Raw genomic sequence first — 22,292 nt, forward strand, 5'->3', positions numbered from 1 at the left:
ATAAGAGACTCCAAGGGAGAGAGAGGAACCAAAGAAGAGTATTTCAAATCCCTATGAGAAGATTCATAAAATTCTCAGTCTTGTCCCTGAACTATGCATACACAGAAGAGACCCAAAACAACATATTAAAAATGTCAAAGTGGAATGTGATCTACTGCTCACAGAAAGTGAGATAGCTTTAAGACTGTCTCTTAACAAGAATGATTGCTAAAATAGAAACCCCAACATGCTAGAGTCTAAAGGTATAATCACAATGCTCAGGTTACAATCTAAAAAAAAAATAAGAAGAAAAAGATAATGTTGACCTTTTCTCAAGGGAAAAAATCAAACTAAGCAATGCTTGATTACTTAGGTGTAGCTATCAGGAAAAAAATCTCAAAGCAACTCCTACAACCATGTTCTTTGAGCAAAAGAGAATACACACAAAAAAAAATAATAAGTGAGAAGACAGGAAATCTCATAAAAGAAAGTAAAAACAATTCTGGGAAGAAAACTAGAATTTTTTATTTAAAAATATAATGCTGGACTTAATAGAAGAATGTACATAACAAAAAATATCAAGGACTTCAAAATTGATAAATTATGCACTAGGAGAGGCACAAAGGAAAAAAATGCAGAGAAAGAAAAGATTTCAGAAGCTCTGAGACCAAAGTTCTAAGAAATGAACAACTGGAGCATGCCTCAATGGGTCAGTGAGGAATTGGAACACAACGGTATTTGAAAAAAAAAAATGGCTGAAATTTTCCAAAATTAGGGAAAAGTGTAAGTTAAAAGGACTGGTAAGATCAAATTCAAAGTGAACCAATCATAGACATGTCATGATCAAACTGTTGAAAATCCAAAGACAATAAAAACATTTAGAAAAAAGCCAGAGATGGAGGAACAGAATACCAGAGGTAAGTATGGACCTTTGGGAAAAATTAAGTGGATACAGAATGCCAAATATCTGAGTAAATACAAAGGATTATCTGTTTTCCCCTTAAGTTGTTTAAAATGTTGTTTAAAATTATAATTTAGAGGAAAATTCTAGTGTTGGGACTTATGGTTTCAGCTATGACCTATAAAGAGCTTGGAAGTTGTCACCCTCATCTTTATAAGAGAAAGCTGGAAAAACTAAAAGTAATGATTGTCTTGGGACCATCAAAGAACTGAGGTTTTTGGGAAAAATGCCATCCTGAAGTCTTGAGAGACAGAAGCATCCAGAGAGACACAAAGTCCACGTGCCTAGATCAGAAGCCACTTAAGGCCTGAGTTGATAGGAATACTCAAATGGTAATTGTTGAACTTCTAAGGGTGAATGTGGACTTTCAGGAAAAGGCAAAGTATTTGCAGACCATATCCTAGGAGGGTCCCAACACTTCTTTGGTTTTCCTTCCAATAGTAATCACCATGTCCTTCCAGTGAAAATATAAGAGAGATCCCTTTATACTTCTGGAAGGAGAAAGGAAAAAATATTCATCATTAAATACAAATCCAGTATTAATGTTGACAACATGTACATGTTTCTGTCCAATACAGCTGGCCTGTCAGGCTGAAAAAAATCAATAAAAATATGTATGACCTGAATGGCACTATCAACTAACTCAATCAATTTGACATTTGTAGAATATTTCATCCAACAACAGAATACACATTCTCACATAGAATATTCACTAAGACAGTACACATTTTAGCTCTGAGAACACAACTAAACATGTAAAATTACACAAAGGACACAAACTATGTTCTTAGATAACAATGGAATTAAATGAACTCAAAGGAAAGCTGTAATATCTGCAAGTATTTGGAAAATAAACAATGTACTTCAAATGACACATTTGTGTAAGATTTGAGAGAAATTTGACTATCCTTAAAACAAAAATGTCACTAATGAAAATAGGATGCAGGGAAACAAATGCCTAGAAAGGACTTTATAGCACTAAATGCATACATTAGAAAAGACACAAAATAGGGTTTAACTTAGGAAACTAAAGAGAAAAACTACTACTAAAGCAAAATGAAGACAAATAATGAAAAAGCAAAAACCAATGAAATTGAAAACAGAAATGGAGAAAAATCAATGACGCCAAAAGAGGATTCTTTGAAAACACCAATTGATAAACTCTAGCGGACTAATTGAAAGAGATGGGAGAGGAGGGTAGAGACACTGATCTCTTGCCCATTAAATAAATAATAAAGGAATACTCCATGCTCACAGTTTTGACAATTGGATGGAATAATATATATATATTTTTATAGACACGAACTACTAAAATTCACACAGAAATAGGCTGATATGTATTATAAAGAAGTTGAATCCACAAATAACCTTTCCAAAACAAAACACAAAGCCCAGACGTTTGCACAGATCAATTCTACCAAATATTTAAGGAATATAAAATATATATTACCAATTTTATACAATCTATGCCAGATAATAAAAGCAGCAAGGATACATCCTAACTCATTATGAATGCACATTACCCTAATATCAAAATCAGAAAAATATTAGAAAAAATACTGGAAAATAAAATCACAACTCAATAACTTTTTATAAAGAAAGATAGAAAATATTAACAAAATATTAGCAAATTAAATCCAACATGCCTCAAAAAAATTAGACATCAGAACTTGGTGAATATTTTTCCAGCTACATATGGGAGGTTAAACATTTTTTTTTTTTTTTAAACATTTGAAAATCAATCAGGGTAAACCATTATATCAAAAAATAGAATAATACAAACTAATCATATAAAGTGAGACAGAGTATTTGATAAGATCTTTACCTGCTTATAATTGAAAAATAAATTACCATGATCAAGGGATAATGAGGAACCTCCAATTTAATAAAGAATCTCTACAAAACACGTAGGGCTAACATCATAGTAAATAGTGAGAAATTGGATGCCTTTCTCCTAAAATGAGATCAAAGCAAAAAGTCTTCTTCACCTTTTCTGTTCAACATCATACTGGAAATTCTAGACAGTGTAATAAAAATATAAGAAATAAAAACTTCTGAGAAGTAATTACTATTTTTTTTAGATAACGTGATGATCTATGTAGAAATCTGAAGAGAATCTACATCAAAATGCCTGGATTTGAGGTAGCACATTTTGGAACACAACATTAAAATACAAAAGTGTTGGGGCTCCTGGGTGGCTCTGTTGGTTTAGTGTCTGCCTTCAGCTCAGGTTGTGATCCCAGGGTTCTGAGATCGAGCCCCATATAAGGGTCCCTGCTCCCTGGGGAGCCGGCTTCTCCTTAGAAAATCAAATAAATAAATACAATACAAAATTAAATTAATTTCTAATATATTAGTTATGAACAAATGTCATTTGAAATTTTTACAAAGACATTTTAGCATAGCACTAAAAATAGGTATAAATCTAACAAAATATGTACTGAATTATATGTGGGAATAACAGAACATTGATGAAAGAAATCACATAAATAAATGAGGAAATATTCTTTGTACATGTACTGAATTAGAATATTCCATATTGTTAGGGTATCAGTTCTTGCCAACTTGAGCTACATATTCGATTCAATCCCAATCAAAATCACAGCAAGTTACTTTGTAGATATATATGAATTTAAACTGAAAGCATAAAATCTGGTATAGCTGACAAAAAAATGAAGAACTTGGAGGACACAGATTATATGATTTAATGGCTCCCTCAGAAGCTTCAGTAATGAAGAAAAGAGTGTTGGCAAAATAATAGAGAGTCCAGGAAAAATACAAATATAGTTAATAAGTTTTGACAAGATGCAAATAAAAATCAATGGTGAAATTATAATTTAAAATAAATTTTTAAAATCTAATTAAAATTAATTAAAATTAATTTAAATTTTAAATTATCTTCAAATATCCTTAGGTGAAAAAAAAATTTAATTTTTCTTCCATACATAGCAGGGATATTTTTATTATTTTATTTTTGTAATTATTTTTATTGGAGTTCGACTTGCCAACATATAGCAGCATATCACCCAGTGCTCATCCTACCAAGTGCCCCCCTCAGTGCCCATCAGCTTGTTACCCCATCCCCCCACCCACTTCTCCTTCCACTACCCCTTGTTTGTTTTCCAGAGTTAGGAGTCTCTCATGTTCTGTCTCCCTCACATATATTTCCCACTCATCTTCTCTCCTTTCCCCTTTAATCCCTTTCACTATTTTTTATATTCTCCATATGAATGAGACCATATAATGTTTGTCTTTCTCTGATTGACTTACTTCACTCAGCAAAATACCCTCCAGTTCCATCCACGTGGAAGCAAATGGTGGGTATTCATCGTTTCTAATTGCTGAGGAATATTCCATTGTATACATAGACCACATCTTCTTTATCCGTTCATCTTTCTATGGACACTGAGGCTCCTTCCACAGTTTGGCTATTGTGGACATTGGTGCTAGAAACATCGGGGTGCAGGTGTCCCGGCGTTTCACTGCATCTGAATCTTTGAGGTGAATCCCCAGCAGTGCAATTGCTGGGTCGTAGGGCAGATCTGTTTTTAACTCTTTGAGGAACCTCCACACAGTTTTCCAGAGGGGCTGCACCAGTTCACATTCCCACCAACAGTGCAGGAAGGTTCCCCTTTCTCCACATCCTCTCCAACATTTGTTGTTTCCTGTCTTGTTAACTTTCCCCATTCTCACTGGTGTGAGGTGGTATCTCATTGTGGTTTTGATGTGTATTTCCCTGATGGCAAGTGATGCGGAGCATTTTCTCAGGTGCTTGTTGGCCATGTCTGTCTTCTTTGGTGAAATTTCAGTTCATGTCTTTTGCCTATTTCATGATTGTTTGTTTCTTTGGTGTTGAGTTTAATAAATTCTTTATAGATCTTGGATAGTAGCCCTTTATCTGATAGGTCATTTGCAAATATCTTCTTCCATTCTGTAGGTTGTCTTTTAGTTTTGTTGACTATTTCTTTTGTTGTGCAGAAGCTTTTTATCTTGATTAAGTGCCAATAGTTCATTTTTACTTTTGTTTCCCTTGCCCTCATAGATGTATCTTGCAGACGTTGCTGTGGCCAAGTTCAAAAATGGTGTTGCCTGTGTTCACCTCTAGGATTTTGATGGAATCTTGTCTCACATTTAGATCTTTCATCCATTTTAAGTTTGTCTTTGTGTATGGTGTAAGAGAATGGTCTAGTTTCATTCTTCTGCTTGTGGCTGTCCAATTTTCCCAGCACCATTTATTGAAGAGACTGTCCTTTTTTTCAGTGGATAGTCCTTCCTGCTTTGTTGAATATTAGTTGACCATAGAGCCCATTTCTGGGTTCTCTATTCTGTTCCATTGATCTATGTGTCTGTTTTTGTGCCAGTACCACACTGTCTTGATGATCACAGCTTTGTAGTACAACTTGAAATCCGCCATTGTGATGCCCCTGGCTCTGATTTTCTTTTTCAATATTCCCCTGGCTATTCGGGCTCTTTTCTGATACCACACAAATCTTAAGATGATTTGTTTCAACTCTCTGAAGAAAGTCCATGGTATTTTGATAGGGATTGCATTAAATGTGTAAATGGCCCTGGGTAGCATTGATATTTTCATACTATTAATTCTCCAATCCATGAGCATGGAATGTTTTTCTATCTTTTTGTGTCTTACTCAATTTCTTTCAGAAGTATTCTGTAGTTTTTAGGGTATAGATCCTTTACCTCTTTGGTTAGGATTATTCCTAGGTATCTTCTGCTTTGGCTGCAATTATAAATGGGATTGACTCCTGAATTTCTCTTTCTTCAGTCTCATTGTTAGTGTTTAGAAATGCCACTGATTTCTGGGCATTGGTTTTGTATCCTGGCACACTGCCAAATTGCTGTGAGTTCTAGCAATCTTGAGGTGGAGTCTTTTAGGTTTTCTAGGTACAGTATCATGTCATCAGTGAAGAGGGAGAGTTTGACTTCTTCTAAGCCAGTTTGAATGCCTTTTATTTCTATTTGTCTGATTGCTGAGGCGAGGACTTCCAGTACTATGTTGAACAGCAGTGGTGAGAGTGGACGTCCCTGTCGTGTTCCTGATCTTAGGGGAAAGGCTCCCAGTGTTTCCCCATTGAGAATGATATTCGCTGTGGGCTTCTCATAGATGGCTTTTAAGATGCTGAGGACTATTCCCTCTATCCCTATGTTTTGAAGAGTTTTGATCAGGAATGGATGCTGTATTTTGTCAAATGTTTTCTCTGCATCTATTGAGAGGATCATATGGTTCTTATTTTTCTCTTGCTGATATGATCTATGACATTAATTGCTTTACAGGTGTTGAACCAGCCTTACGTCCTGGGGATAAATCCCACTTGGTCATGGTGAATAATCTTCTTAATGTACTGTTGATACTATTGGTTAGTATCTTGTTGAGAATTTTGCATCTTGTTCGTCAGGGATATTGGTCTATAATTTTCCTTTTTGGTTGAGTCTTTGTCTGGTTTTGGAATTAAGGTGATGCTGGCCTCATAGAACGAGTTTGGAAGTACTCCATCCCTTTCTATCTTTCAGAACTGCTTTAGTAGAATAGGTATTGTTTCTTCATTAAACATTTGGTAGAATTTCCCTGGGAAGTCATCTGGTCCTGGACCTTTGTGTCTTGGGAGGTTTTTGATGACTGCTTCAATTTCCTCCCAGGTTATTGGCTTGTTAATGTTTTCTATTTCTTCCTGTTCCAGTTTTGGTAATTTTTGGTTTTCCAGAAATGCGTTCATTTCTTCTGGATTTCCTAATTTATTGGCATATAACTTCTCATATGTTTTTAAAATCATTTTTATTTCCTTCATATTTCTTGTGATCCCTCCTTTTTCATTCATGATTTTATTATTTGAGTCTTATCTCTTTTGTTTTTAATAAGGCTGGCTATGGTTTATCTAATTAATTCTTTCAAAGAACCAACTCCTGGTTTCGTTAATCTGTCCTACAGTTCATCTGGTCTCTATCTCATTGAGTTCTGCTCAAATTTTTAGTAACTCTCTTCTGCTTTGCATAGGTTTTATTTGCTGTTCTTTCTCCAGTTCCTTTAGGTGCAAAGTTAACTTGTGTTTTTGAGTTTTTTCAAGTTTTTTGAGGGATGCTTGTATTGAGATGAATTTCCTCTCAGGATTGCTTTTGTTGTATCCCAAAGCTTTTGAATGGTTGTGTCTTCATTCTCATTAGTTTCCATGAATCTTTTTAATTCTTCTCTAATTTCCTGGTTGAGCCTTTCATCTTTTTGCAGGATGTTCTTTAACCTCCATGTGTTTGAATTTCTTCCAAATTTCTTCTTGTGATTTAGTTCTAGTTTCAAAGCATTATGGTCTGAAAATATACAGGGGACAATTCCAATCTTTTGGTATCAGTTGAGACCTGATTTGTGACTCAGTATGTGGTCTATTAGGAAAAAGTTCCATGTGCTCTTGAGAAGAATGTGTATTCAGCTGCGTTTGGATGTAAAGTTTTGTAAATATCTATGAAATCCATCTGGTCTAGTGTATCATTTAAAGTTCTTGTTTCTTTGGAGATGTTGTGCTTAGAAAATCTGTCACTTACAGAAAGCACCATGTTGAAGTCTCCCAGTATAAGTGTATTATTATCTAAGTATGTCTTAACTTTGGTTATTAATGATTGATATACTTGGCAGCTCCCACATTAGGGGCATAAATATTCATGATTGTTAGGTCTTCTTGTTGGATAGATCCTTTAAGTATGATAGAGTGTCCCTCTTCATCTCTTACTACAGTCTTTGGGATAAACTTTAACTTATCTGATATGAGGATTGATACCCTCGCTGTCTTTTGAGAACCATTTGAATGGTAAATGGTTCTCCAACCTTTTATTTTCAGGTTGTAGGTGTCCTTAGGTCTGAACCGAGTGTCTTGTAGATGGAAAATAGATGGGTCTTGCTTTTTTATCCAGTCTGAAACCCTGCACCTTTTGATTGGATCATTAAGCCCACTCATTTTCAGAGTTACTATTGAAAGAAATAAATTTAGTGTCATCATAATACCTATTCAGTCCCTGTTTTTGTGGATTATTTCTTTGGGCTTCCTCTTTCTTTTACAGGGACCCCCTTTATATTTCTTGCAGAGCTGGTTTGGAGGTCACAAAATATTTTTAAAAGTACCTTGATAAAGCCTAAGGCCTCATTTCTGGTAGGTTAAGAGATGGGATAGATATGACTCTAATTCCATCATTATTCTGTGGATAAACCAGTCAGATGGAGATCCAGAACCACTCCCAGTATGCAAATAAACCCCATTTTGGCTTTGTGTCTACCTTTGATCCATGGCTCTGTTGTATTTTACCTACCTGAAAATAGAGGAACATGGATCCTACACAGGATATAATGTGAAATTAATATCCTGCATGGGAATGCATATGAAGATAGGAGCTTATTACAATTTTCTGTCCCTTGCCCTATTATTCAATAAACAACAGCTATCAGTTGTTCTTTCAGTTTCTGCCTATCTGGAAGCTCTTTGTCTCTCCTTCTATTCTGAATGAGAGGGTTGCTGGATAGAGTATTCTTGGCTGCAGGTTCTTCTCATTTAGGACTCTGAATATATCCTGCCAGCCCTTTCTGGCCTGCCAGGTCTCTGTGGGGAGGTCTTCTGTTAATCTAATATTTCTCCCCATATAAATTAGGGATCTCTTGTCTCTTGCTGCTTTAAGGATCTTCTCTATCTTTGGAATTTGCAAGTTTCACTAGTAGATGTCAAGGTGCTGAACAGTTTTTATTGATTTTAGGGGGGATCTCTCTATCTCCTGGATCTGAATGCCTGTTTCCCTACCGAAATTAAGGAAGTTCTCAGCTATGATTTGTTCAAATATGCTTCCTGGTCCTCTGTCCCTTTTGGCGCTCTCTGGAACCCCAATTAAACATAGATTTTTCCTTCTGAGGCTGTCATTTATTTCCCTTAGCCTTTCCTCATGATCTTTTAATTGCTTTTCTCTTTTTTCCTCAGCTTCCTTCTTTGCCATCAACTTGTCTTCTATGTCACTTGTTCTTCTACCTCATTAACCCTCGTCGTTAGGACCTCCAGTTTGGATTGCTTCTCATTTAATTTATTTTTAATTTTGGCCTGATTAGATCTAAATTCTGCAGTCATGAAGTCTCTTGAGTCTTTTATGCTTTTTTCCAGAGCCACCAGCAGCTTTATAATTGTGCTTCTGAATTGGCTTTCTGACATCGAATTGTAATCCAAATTCTGTAACTCTGTGGCAGAGTACAGTTTCTGATTCTTTCTTTTGTGGTGAGTTCTTCTTTCTAGTCATTTTGCTCAGTGCAGTGTCTAAAAACAAGTTGTACTGGAAAAAGGAAGGGAAAAAAAAGAAAAAATAAACAAAAATAAACAAGGAGGAGTATCCTCTGGTTCTATATACTGTAAATCCCTTAATTTCCCCTGTCCTTCCAGCTGGTCTGGGGGAGGGGCTGCTGTGCTGGTTCTCAGGTGTGTGCACCTGGGGAGATGCCCCACCCCCTGCCGGTGCCGGGCTCAGTGGGAGCTGTTGAGCGCGTGAGGCCCCTGTTCCCTGGGTCCCCGCCCCTCCCAGGCACAGAGTGACACCAGGAGGAACAACCACACTGTCTGTGGCCAGCTCCCCAGCCCTGGGTTCTGCTCCCGCAGGAACTCCCGCAGCTCTCAGTCCACAGGAGCCTTGGTGCTGGGGGAGGGGGGGTGGGGGGCGCTGACCTGCACAGCTCCGGGTGCCGGGCAGCAGGAGCGTCCTCACCATCCTGTGCCCTCCCCACCTCCCCCTGGGGACCCCACAGAAGGAGGGTCCTCGCTATCCTGTGCCCTCCCCGCCCCCGCCTGTCCCGGGGGACCGCAGGATTGAGCACTGTTTCCCTGGCGCCCTGGGATCCAGGGCCTGCGCTGCTGGGATCGAGCTCTGGGCTGGGGCCCCCAAAGGCAGCAGGTGCAGCCCCTCCTCTGGAGCCCCCCGACCCACCGAGGGCCCCCAAAGGCAGCAGGTGCAGCCCCTTCCCCCGGAGCCCCCCTGACCCACCGAGGGCCCCCAAAGGCAGCAGGTGCAGCCCCCTCCCCCGGAGCCCCCCGACCCACCGAGGGCCTCCAAAGGCAGCGGGTGCAGCCCCCTCCCCCGGAGACCCCTGACCCACCGGCTTCTCCCCGAGGCCCCACCGGTGCGCTCCAGCCCTTTACCGAGCCCGGCAGCGGTGTGGGGCGCTCTCCCCCGGGCCCCTCCTCTCCTGGTGACCCCGGGAGCCTGGAGGCCCCACCGCCCCTCCTGCGGTTCTCCCCGGCTTCCCTGCTGAGGCCTTTCCATGGGGAAGAACCCGGTGAGGGCTTTGATGCTCCTGCTCCTCCGCGGCTGGGCTCTCCTGTCCGGAGGCTCTGGCCGCGGCCTTAGCCCGGGTCCCCGCAGGGGCCTCCCCCACTGGATTCTTTTTTAATTTTTTTCCGCCTTCCTACCTTATTAGAAGCAAAAACCCTTCTCTCTGTAGTGTTCCAGTTGTTCTCTCTTTAAATCTCAGGTCAGACTCATAGGTGTTCAGGATGGTTTGAAAATTATCTAGGTGAATGGTGGGGACAGGTGATTTGGGGACCCTATTCCTCCTCAGTCTTGTCCCGCACCCTAGAAAAAAAGTAATCTTGACACATACCTTATACCTTCACAAAAACTAATTTAAAATAGAGCATGGATATAAATGTAAAATGCAAAATTATAAAACTCCTAGGATAAAATATAATGGAAAACATACAGGGCATTGGATGAGTTTTTAGAGACATGAAAAGCATGATTAAGGAAAAAAACCTCATATGTCAGACTTTATTTAAATTAAGAAAATTCCATTCTACAAACGCCACTGTTCAGAGAATGGGGTTACAGAAACCACACACTAGATGGAAATACTTTTCAATATTTTTGACCCAAATATCTGACAAAAGATCTTTATCACAATATACAAGGAGAGACACCTGGGTGGCTCAGCAGTTGAGCATCTGCCTCTGGCTCAGGTCATGATCCCGGGGTCCTGGGACCAAGTCCTGCTTTGGGATCCCTCTTTGGAGTCTGCTTTTCCCTCTGCCTATGTCTTTGCCTCTTCTGTGTCTTCCATGAATAAATAAAATCTTAAAAAAATAAAAGAAGCAACCAAGATATTCTTCGAGAAGTAAATGCATCAAGTAGTGGAATGCTATTCAGGGCTTAAAAAGATACAGCATAGAATAATGGAAAATATAGTTGAATCATAAACATATAGTACTATGTAAAAGAAGCCAGTCTGGAAAAGCTTCATAGTGTATAATACAATTTATATTATATTTCTGAAAAGGAAAACTATGGAGAAAGTCAACAAACTCATTGTTTCTTGCATTTTTTGGAGGGGAGGGTTTAATACAAGTAATGTAGGAGATTATAGGGTGATGGAACTATTATGTGTGATACTGTAATGATGAATACATGACACTGCATTTGTGAAAACCCATTGAGCTTTACACAGAGTGAATCTTATGGTATGCAAATAGAAAACAAACAGGGACATCAGGGAAATCTCAGGATGGCTTATTGACTGTGACAACAAATCATTTAACTTCATGTAATGAAGAACCTCCCTGAAGGGGTATGCAAAGATGTTGACCTAGGCAACTTTTGAAATGAGTTTAGTCTCTAAGACTAAAGGCAAAGGAAACTGTACATAAACCTTGTGCTCCACTTGTTAAAGTTGTTTCCCACAGGAGTATAGATTAACAATACCCAAACTTCTGAGCACACATACTGAAATGAACAGTTAAGAAAATCCATGGGAAATACCGCAAAAGTATACCAGAGCCAATTGAAAGAGATCCCAATGGCCAAAGTTGGAGGAATTTGAGTAGAATATAAAGAATTACTGAACTATAACAAAGTATAAAATAAATATTAATGAAAATGTACTAATGTAAATGGTATAATAAAATGTTCTAAGTGACTGAATGAATTAATGAGGGAGGCGGCTACACAAATATTCATGCAGAAGAAATCTAAACAATATATGTAGATACTCTACCCTCAAGGAGATGGTGCATAAATCCAGTGTGGGATGTGCATAGTGACTTTCTTTCAAAGGATGTAGTATGGAAAGTGGAGAAAGAACTTTTTGTTTTGTTTTAGTGAAGAAGTTTAAATTTAGTAACACTTGTTTTATTATCTATAATATGATCTCTAGTCAAAGTTTCCTGAAATTTTTACTCCAGAAAAATGTGATTTTTCTCCTGTAATTGAAGGCAAAGTCAATTAATTTAATACTGTTATAAAAAGCATTGATGTTATAGACATTTTCATCAAATATTATTACAAATAATGAATAAAAAACTAAACTTTCCAATTATAAAGAATTTATTTCTTCTCTCAGCTTTGTTTTTTCTTTAGTTTCAACTTCATGAGTTTCAAGCTATGCTCTTAGGTCCATTTCTATTTAGGTTTTATTTATCTTCTTGATACACTGACATTTTAATATAATTAAATACCAATTACTACTGATATTAGAATCTACATTTTCTCAAATGTATATAGCCACTAGCACTTTTATATTATGACCATTTAGTCAAACTTAAGCTATCTTTAGTTTTGTATATGAATTTTTATTAAAAGATAGCTATGTCCATACAATCATGTGTTGTCTATGATTCCTTTTCTGGTACTCTGGCAGAGTTGAGTAGTTCATTGCAAAGGAGACCTTATGGTTTGCAAAATCTAAAATATTTTATTTGCTTTTTTCAGAAAAAAAAGACTCCTAATTATTTTGACACTTTATTCATTTATGTTAGAATCACTTTTTTATCTCCCAGTTTACCCACTCTAATTTTTTTTTAAATTTTTTAAAGATTTATTTATTTATTTATTTATTTATTTATTTATTTATTTATGATAGAGATAGACAGAGAGAGAGAGAGAGAGAGAGGCAGAGACACAGGAGGAGGAAGAAGCAGGCTCCATGCCGGGAGCCCGACGTGGGACTCGATCCCGGGACTCCAGGATCGCACCCTGGGCCAAAGGCAGGTGCCAAACCGCTGAGCCACCCAGGGATCCCCCCAACTCTTATTTTTTTCACCCATACTCATAAATAGGAAAAAAATGAACTAAGGAAAAGTATAGCTATTTAGTAATATGGTGGTTATTGGCTTCTTTTCCGCTCAAAAATTTTGAAGGAAGTCAAAATCTAGAACACGGGCATGATTTCTGTCATTAAGTTTTTGTTTTAATATTTTCCTTCATCACCATCACAAAAAATGTTTATTATATAGTCAGATATTTCAACTGGACCATGCCCTACCTAAATACTGAAATATTTAAATAATTTGTGTTATATTTAAGATACTACAAAATGTTAATGTAATATGATGTGTAATAAAGATAATTGTATTTTGCCATTCCTTGGAAATTCCTGTTTTTGACTATCAAAATTACACTTATAAATTTGAATAGGCCTACATGTTTAAAGAAAATTAATCAATAATTAATAACCTTCAAAAACTGAAAACATCAGTCTCCAATGGTTTCCCTGGTGAGTTCTACCAAATATTATAGGAAGAAATTACAATTCTCTACCACCACTTTCAAAGTATAGAAACAGATAATACTTTCCTACTTATCCTATAAGGCCAGAATTGTTTTAATACCAAAATCAGATAAAGACATTAGCGAAAACTATGTAGATAAACATAGATGAAAAAACTCTCAAAATATTACCAAATGTTATCCAACAATATGGAAAAAAAAGTTATACAGGAAAACAAAGTGGGATTTATCCCATGTACGCAAGGCTAGCTCAGCATTTTAAACCAATTAATGTAATCTGTCACATCAATAGGCTAAAAAAGAAATCACATGATCATGTCAATAGATGTAGAAAAAGCAGTTAATAACATCCAACTGCCATTCATGATAAAAATACAGTAAACTAGGAATAGAAAGGAACTTAACTTTATGAAGTTACCTACAAAAAAGCTGCAGCCAATATCTCAGTTAATAGTAGAAACATCAAACTTTCCCATTAAGATCTTGAACAATGCAAGACTATCCCTTATCAATGCTCCTTTTCAGTATTACACTAGATTTCTGGTTAGCATGATAAGAAATGGTATACAGATAGGGAAGGAGGAAACAAAACCATTTTTGTAGTTGACATGATTATCTATGTAGAAAATGTATAAGAATTGACAAAAATATTCCTGCAACCAATAAATTATTATAGTAAGGTTACAGTAAACATGGTTATATACAGAAGTCAATTACTTATATATATATCATCAAAGAATAAGTGGAATTTGAAATTTAAAACACAATGCCATTTTATTAGCCCTCCTGAAAAGTGTAAAATTTATTATATATGTACAAAGTCCATATCAGAAAACTATAAAACTGATGAACAAAATTAAATAACTAAAGAGATAGTCAGATTAATGGACAGAAAGACTCAGTACTATCAATATGGAAGTTCTTTCCAACATAATCTATATATTTGATGTGATTCCAACTAAAATCCAACAATTGTTCTGTGGATATTGACAAACTAACCCAAAAGTTTACATGGAGTGCCCCAGAACCCAGATTGCCAACCTAATATTTAAAGAATAAAGTTGGAGGATTGACATTCCTGGACTTTAAGACTTACCATAATGCTATAGTAATCAATACACTTAGGTATTTGGCAAGAAAAAAAAATCTACATACAACTAGAACACAATAGAAAGTCAAGAAGTAGATACACAAAGTCAATGGATTATTGACCACGGAGCAAACCAAAACAATGGAGCAACAAATTGTTGCTGGAACAACTGGACATCCACTTGCAATAACAACAAAAAGAACATAGACACAAACATTTCACCCTTCGCAAAACGTAACTGAAAATGGATCATAAGTTCAACAAATGTTCAACAAATTGTGCTGTAACAACTGGACATTCACATGCAATAACAAAAAGAATGTAGACACAAACATTTCACTCTTCACAAAAATTAACTGAAAGTGGATCATAGACATAAATGAAAACACAAAAGTATAAAGCTATTAGATGATATTACAGTATAAAACTATTAGAAGATAACCATTAGGCTATACTTAATAACCTTAGGTATGGCCATGACATTTTAGATACAACAAAAAAGGCACAATTCATGCAAAAAATAAGTAATAAGACTTCATTAAAGCCAAAACATCTTTACAAAAGAGTGTAAAGAAAATGAGAAGACAACTAGCCACAGACTAGGAGTAATCTTTTCAGAAGATACATCTGATAAAAAATTATACGCACACACACACACACACACATATGTATTCTTTTAACTCATCAAGAAAAAAATCTAGTTAAAAGATGGCCCAGGGACATTTGGGTGGCTCAGTCGGTTGATCATCCAACTTTTGGTTTCAGCTCAGTTCATGATCTCATGGGTCATGAGATTGAGCCCTGTGTCAGGCTCTGCATTTGGCAGGGAGTCTGCTTAAGGATTCTCTCCCTCTCCTTCTGCCATTGCTCCTCCTCATGCTCTTATGTTCACTCACACTCTCCTGCCCCCCCTAATAAATAAATGTTAAAAAAAGTAAGTTAAAAAATGAGCCAAAGACTTTGACACACAGATGACAAATAAACTTATGAAAGGATATTTCAAATCATATGTTGTCAGTGAAATGCAAACTAAAATGAGATAGCACTATATACCTATTTGAATGGCTAAAATCTAGAGTACTGACACCACCAAATTCTGGTGAGATTGTGGAACACAAGAAGTCTCATCCATTACTAATGCAAATTCAAAATGGTACAGCCACTTCGGAAGACAGTTTGGAAGTTGGTTAAAAAACAAAGCATACTCTTAATTGGTTCAACCATTATGCTCTTTGGTATTTACTTAAAGGATCTATAAACTTCTGTCCACACTAAAATATGTGCATGGGTGTTTATAGCCAACTTATTCATAATTGCCTAAACTTGGATGCAACCAAGATCTTTGTCATTAAGAGAATGGATAAAATGAATATATCCAGATAATGGAATGTTATTCAGTTTTAAAAAGAAGTGAACTATTAATATATGAAAATCTATTGAGGAATCTTAAATGCAGATTACTAAATGACAAAAGTCAATCTGAAAAGGCTACGTACTATACAATTCCAACTACAGGGCATTCTAGAAAAGGCAAAACCAGGAAAACAGTAAAAAAAAAAAAAAATCAGTGATTGCCCGATGTTGGGGAGAAGGAATGAACAGGCAAGGCACAGAGGTACTTTCAGGTAGTGAAAATACTCTAATCCTACTACAGTAATGAATATATGTTATTATACATTTGTTCAAACTCATATAATTACAATATTGGGAGTGAACTGTATGTAAACTATGGCCTTTGGGTGATTGTTTGTCAATATAGGTTCATCAATTACAAATATAACACTTTGGTGGGGGATATAAATAATAAAGGAGAATAATTATGGGGAAGATTAGACATGTGCAGGGACATGAGCATATATGGAGAATATCTGTATCTAATTTTTCTGGGAAACTAAAACTGCTCTAAAAAATGAAGCTTTAAAAGATGTCTTCATTTCATCCTTACTTTGAAGGAAATTTATGCTAATTAAAATTCAAGATCATATTATTTTTCCTTTTACCATTGTAAAGGTATTAATATTTTAGGTCTTCTGGAGAAAAAAAAAAGGCAAGTAAAAATACAATTCCAATGTTTTTAGTACATGAAATATCACACACACACGGAAACTTCTTTAGGGGAAGTATACCATGTAGTCTTTTAAATAACATTAGGAGTGTCCAAAAAATCTTTCATAATAGGCCAGTACCTAAATGAATGTTAAGGGAGGCTCTTGGCAAGATATGGAGGGTAGAGTTAATATTGTAAGTAACAAAGATCTCTAAGGTATACAAGTGAACGAAAAAAAAGGACAAGGTCAGAAAAAATTCACACAGCTCAGTTTACAGCAGAAAGTTCAAAAGAGCAATGACAAGAGATCGGTCTGCTATATATACTACAAATTTTAAACACTCACCTGAACATGGCAAGGGTTCACTAAAGAATGTCAACAGCTTTGAATACATTATGCTTTCACTTTTTAATCTACTTTCTGGATGACTGATATAAAAAGGCTAAATTTAAAGAGGTACCCTGAAGGAAGGAATCACAGGAAATTGCTAGTTATCAAACAGAAATAACCAAAGGTTGAAACACAGCACAAATACATATGAGAATGCATACATTCTCATACAATATGAGAATGCATACAAATGACCATGATGTCATCAAATATTAAATATAGGGGAAGAGTGAAACAGAGGGAGATGAATCTCGAATGGTGCCCACATTTGTGGCCTTTAGGCCTGGGCATATGAGGGTGCTAGTCAGTGAGATGGGGAAGAGGGACATAAGTTCATATTGAGTCCATTAAAACCTGATGTTCCTATTTATAGTCAACTGAATATGTTTATCTGAAGCTCAGAAAAGCTATCTGAATGGCAGAGGTGTATTTGGAACACTCATCATGGTCACCAAAGTCTTTGGCATTATGGGAATCCCATGGGGGAAGAGTGTGAGAAGTCAGCCAAGGGGAAAAAAAAAAACTCTAAAGAAACACTAGCATTTCAGATATAGTTACAAAAAGAGAAGCTTGCAAAGCATCCTGAGAAAGATCAGCCTAAAGGGCAGAGGTAAATTAAGGGGAGGGTTGTCTTGAAAGGCAAAGGAAGAGTGTTTTTCAATGAAAAAAAAATCAGCATTGACAAAAGAGCAAAATCAAGATCTTTGAACCTGTAGAGATGGTTTTAAAAAGCGGTAAGAAGAACTGTAAGGTATCCGGCTATCTAAAGATGAATCTGGTTCAAAGAAGAGGAGTTTTTTTGATCTGGGAAAATACCTTAAGCTTGTACTTCAGTTTCCTCATTTGTAAAATTAGTATAGAAATAGAAAAGCATTCCATGTAGGTGAACTATCAGAATAGCTCATATGTGTACAATATTTACAGCAATATCTAATCAGTAGTGCACGTTATATATTTTTTGTTATCTGAATGTTTCCTCCTTGAATCTGCTGCTGTGACTGGGGCAATTTTTTTTTTTGGCTAAAATTACATGAATACATTTCTGTATAACTTATAATTTTAATGTTTTTGAAATTTGTTTGAATACATACACTGTAATCTGTGTCATATCCTTGGATGTTAATAGTACCGACTCCTATCATAGCACACCAGGATGCTTTGGGAGGAAGTACAATTACCAAATGTGACTGGAGTTTATTACTGCCAGAGAATGTGCCAGATTTCCTCTTATCTCTCCAAACCATGTCCCCTAAGTGCGGCCAGACTAGGTGGTTAATCCCTATGCCACAGATAAATTACAGGGTAGATGTTATGGTAATTGAGTGGGTCAGTGCTAAACTACTTAAACTTTGAAGAAGTAAGTTTCCTCTGAGCTGTGCTTGGGAAGATATATTTCACCTCCTTTAAGGATCTCCCAGCTTAATTAATTCCACCCTCTTTGCTTTATGCCAATGACCTGCAATGGGCCACAATTGTTGAGTGGGTATGTTGAAACTCATGAAACTTTATTATCTATCAAGAGGTTATTGATGACAGTGTAGGAGTAATCTGAGTGGAATAGTTAGATAAAAAACAGTGCAATGGTTTTTGCAGAGCTAGGAAGCAAAAAACAATGTATATAGTCTGTTGGTGAAAGGAATGGTGATATCAAGTGGATAACTGGTAGGTGATGTATGATTGAGGGGTGGTTCTCTTTAGTAAGAAAAGGATCCTTACAGTGGGGGAATTCAAATTCTCATGAGAAAATGTGAAGAAAAGGAGAGATAGTAGGGGAGAGAGAATAATTTAGAAGGGTCTCTAGGAAGGAAAGACTGAAATTGAGATTAGAGCATAAGGGTGAGCATTAGACTCGAATGACCTCACACAATGTAACATAGAGGACGCAGTAAAGGAGATTTTTTCAAAATCTTCAGTTTGGCTTTATTTATTTACTGCTCATTTTACAAATGAGTTAATCAAAAAGCATAAGAGTTATAGAATACCTAAGATAATATAGCAAGTATGAAATGGTTTCAAATCAGATAGATGGGCTCCAAAAACCCATCTTTTGATTTTATCCTAGATAAAAACTGTGATAAATACAGGTAGACAGAAAGTAGAGAGTAGTATGAATATAGACAAAATATGGAAATACAAACAAACTTGAATGTGTTGAAATCTCTATTCCTGTCTGACAATTTATATATTACCTGTAATATGGGAGGCTCTGGTTAATGAGTTTAGGGCAAGAAACTAAAATAGAGATTTTAAGGTAGATATTCAGATTGATAGAGATACAATGATTCTTAGTTTTTTTTTTTTTTTTTTAAAGGAAACAATGTCAAGAGGCTTGGAAGTATTAGCTAGGGAATCAATAAAATACTGGACCAGAAAATTTGTCCTGAATAGGAAATTAAAAGAAAACCACTAAAAGATCCAGAAGATAAATCAAGAGTAGTTCTTACTGCTGAACATTTGGCTCAAGTGAACCAGTGATGAAGGAGCTGAAAGAGGGATTGTGTTCAGAAGTGAGATACTCCTGAGTTCATGGTCATAAGAGTGGTCATGTGAAGAGGAATGAAAGTCTGGGTAAAAGGAAGTCATACCTACTGTGGCTTTTGAAAATATAATCTCAGAATCCACCAAAAGTCTCCTTATTTTACTTATAATGATGTTGGCAATATGTATTTTCAAATTTAATATATTCAAATATTTAATTTCAAAAGTATTTTTCATCACCATTTTTACTTTTAGGTCTTAACCTTCACTACCCTAATAGAAACACTCATTCCTTTTCCAACGTATACGTTTCCTTTCACAACGTAGTCTTTAGTCTTTATACAACGTGACATTTATTTTTTCATTTAGGGTTGAGTTTTCATGTAGAGACAACTTTTAAACTTAATTTATTCAGTTAGTACCCTTACCTCCAAACTGCAGATTGTAAAATTTGTGTTTATCATATATAAAAGTCTACTCTTTTCTTAATGCTGGTCTACTCCCTTTCTGATACTCACTTCTCTGGAAAAAGATGAAAAACATGGATCAGAGGTGCCCCAGCTGTTGCATCCTAGAGCAGAGCCACCCAGTTTACCCACAGACCTGCAGTGGAAACAGCTATTCACCCTGCCAAGGTCACTTCAAATCTTGTCAAACTGCAGAAGCACACATTAAAATATAATTGTTGTTTGAGACTATTGGGTGTTGGGGTGGGGAGTTGCTATTTGGCATGCGGCACTATTAAGGATAAAACTGATATGATATTTGCTAAAAAAATATGTTGATGTTAATCAGAAAAAAAAGCTCAGAAATCTGAATAGGTGGTATTTAATTTGGGATAGATTTTCAGGTTAGTAAATTAATATTAGAGACTAGAAAAGTATTTTCTTGCCTGTTCAATAAATTCCTAATTCTAGTATTTTATTTTGCAGTTCTATTTTTTTTTTTTTGGTGCTTATGTATAGATTCTGATGCTTGTTAAAACTTTGTTCATGTGTTTTTGTCTACTTTTTCTTCTAATGGGCATACTTTTTTTTTGACATTCTATTCTGCTAGGTCCAAAATCTTGATCATCTGTGGATCTTCATGTACTATTTGTTTTTATCCTGATTATCTGTCAGTGTTTTGTTTTTTTTTTTTAATACATCTAGCAAAAAATTTTTTTCTGCCAGGATTATTATATGAAAGCACCATAAGAAATCCAAATATCTTCTGCCAGCAGTGGTCATCTTCATTCTTTCAGACATTTAGAATAAGAGGATCCAAGCAGAGATGGATCTGGTTTAGAGTTTGGCTGAGTTTTAGTAGGATTTGTCAGCTTCTAGGATTGTCACTATCCCAACCACCCTGCTCTGGAACAGAGTCCAGACAAATCTCACTCTCCTCAGCTATGGGAAAAATCAAGAGCTTATTCTAATTAGGAAACCCAATTCATCTAATCCTTGTTTTAGATTTTCAGAAATATGGTTTTTGTAATCCATTTGTCTTAGTCTAAGTGTTGCCATGGGAACACTAAGTTTACTCAATGTACTATATCCTACTCAGAAACAGAAGTTTTGATTCATCTCCTGGAGCTTATACGAAGTGTCAGCTTAAAGATAACATCTTTTGAGACAGACATTGTCCCTCAGAACATGTTTATAAACTTGGAGGAATTTACTGTTACATAAGAATGAAACCCTAATTATCTAAAACACCCAGTTCTAGGATCCAAGATGTGTAAGAGTGATGTCTCTTACCATCAAATCCATTGTCTCACGTAGGCAATTTTTGTTTCTTATCTGATGGTTTGGTAGATTAGATGTCTTGGTTCTGGGAATGCTGGAAATGGGGCAAAATTCATCAAAATTTAATAGAATATGGATTAAAGCCTAAATACAGCTGCCACTTTGTTTCTCCTTTGTATAGGTAAAGAAAGGAATACCATTCTGGAAAAGGAGGATTGTTTATCAGGAGAATATAGGGTTTTACTATGGGTACATGGACAAGCTTGCCTCAAAAATAGCTTCCCTAAGGTACAATGCAATGAGCCATTTGAGCACCTGCAATCCTATCAGTGTAAAAGGACTGGAAGTTCAGACCTCTCATGGGATAGGTGTTCATATTATTCTTCTAAATAAGCAACCTAAAGTAACAAGTACTTAAGTATGAGAGGAACCTAGAATGGATGGTAGAAGAGAGTGACAAATATAAATGATGACCTTGAAAGAATTGCAGGTGGTCATATAGTAATTGCAACTGGCCTTTATTTTGAAACACTAGAGAAAGAATAGACTATATTCCCCCGGGGGTCTGAGTGAACTCAAGCTATGCAAAGGGCCGGACTTTAGTTGGTGCTGTTGATGTATCTCATATCCTCTAAGCATAGACTCTATATTCCAAAGGCTGCTGACAGCAACTATTTATTCCTCTCCGCCTGGGGCTTTTTTTCTGGCTAAAGAGCATGCTCAATCTGTGTGCAGATATAGCTGGTGCTGTTGGGGGGTTATTGTCCCCAGAATCAATCCTTGTCCACAGGACAGGTAAATAAAATTCTTCTTCAGCCTTTAGGCATGTTCTATACTGTTTCCCTAGTCCCCTAGAGAACCGATCTTGAGTTACCAGAAACAACATAACAAACTAATAAATATTAAATTCAAAATAAAAATAACAGAAATGTTAATTAGTATATGATGAGTATTAAAACAGAATACATAATTATTTAATGGTTGATGGGGGAACATTAGGTATATGCTTTATGAAAATATTTGTGTCATATGAAAATTCTAGATTAGATTCTTGAATAAAATTGAAAATATAAATTACTAGATAATCGCAGGTGAAA

The sequence above is a fragment of the Vulpes lagopus genome, chromosome 24 (genome assembly GCF_018345385.1).
Source record: "Vulpes lagopus strain Blue_001 chromosome 24, ASM1834538v1, whole genome shotgun sequence".
Taxonomy (NCBI): Eukaryota; Metazoa; Chordata; class Mammalia; order Carnivora; family Canidae; genus Vulpes; species Vulpes lagopus.